We start from the raw sequence: 954 nt of genomic DNA, 5'->3' as shown, positions 1-954 counted from the left end.
CCAAAGCCCGTGCTCTTTCCACTGAGCCACGCTGCTTCTCTGTAAGGATCTTGACGGAAGTTTCTCTCTTCCCCAAATTCCCACCATATGAAATACCACCCAAGATCTGGGAAGAGAGCAGATAACAATAATAATAATAATGATAATTGTTAATCACTGTTTTAAGCACTAAGATAGATAATCAGGTCAGACACAGTTCCCATCTCACATAGGATTCGCAGACATGGGGGAGGCTGAACAAACATTTAATCTTCATTTTGTAGATAAGGGAACCAAGAGCCAGAGAAGTTAAGTAACTTGCCCAAGGTCACACAGCAGGTAAGTGACAAAGCCGGTTTTAGAACCCAGATCTTCTGACTTTCAATCCTTTGTTCGTCTCAACTAGCCAATGCTGCCTCTCATCATGCTTAGCTTAAACCTGTCGAGTCCTTCTCAACTAAGTCACCTTGTCTGCTAATTATCTAGTGGTGCTTGTTTACTGTATGTACAATATACATTGTACACGTACAACATATATCCCCTCTCAGGATCGCACCTGGAAAGTTTCCAGTACTCTACCAGTCTCGGCTATGGGAGGGAGAGTCAAATAGAGGCCTACCCATTCCGTTCCTAGCTTGACCAGAGGCTAGCGAGTGGAAAGCAATCTGCTACAAGTCAAAACTCACCTTTGCTGGGCAGCAGCGGCGGGGAGAAAGTCGAGGGCGGAGATTCAAGTTAACTGTGTGGAAGAAGGCAATGGTCAACCACTTCTGTCTTTTTACCCAAAAAACTCTATGAATAAAGTACCAGAAGGATTGCAGAGGGAGGTGGGGCATTCTGGAAGAGATGTAGCATGGCTTAACAGAAAGAGCATGGGCTTGGGGGTCAGAGGACATGGGTTCTAATCCTGGATCCGACACTTGTCTGTTGCGTGACCTTGGACAAGTCACTTCACTTCTCTGGGCCTCAGTTACC

At 45.6% G+C, this 954-nt stretch overlaps 1 non-coding gene across 1 annotated transcript; it reads left to right on the top strand.

Annotated features, from left to right (window-relative positions):
• The first annotated feature begins 517 nt into the window (after positions 1 to 517).
• On the top strand, positions 518 to 655 carry LOC119938309. Its single transcript, XR_005454397.1, has one exon. It is a non-coding gene; the product is annotated as a small nucleolar RNA SNORA7 (small nucleolar RNA).
• Positions 656 to 954: the final 299 nt, after the last annotated feature.

Source organism: Tachyglossus aculeatus, chromosome 1 (genome assembly GCF_015852505.1).
Source record: "Tachyglossus aculeatus isolate mTacAcu1 chromosome 1, mTacAcu1.pri, whole genome shotgun sequence".
In the NCBI taxonomy this organism is placed as follows: Eukaryota; Metazoa; Chordata; class Mammalia; order Monotremata; family Tachyglossidae; genus Tachyglossus; species Tachyglossus aculeatus.
The sequence above is the reverse complement of the archived record's forward strand: the minus strand, read 5'-3'. Positions and strand labels throughout refer to the sequence as shown.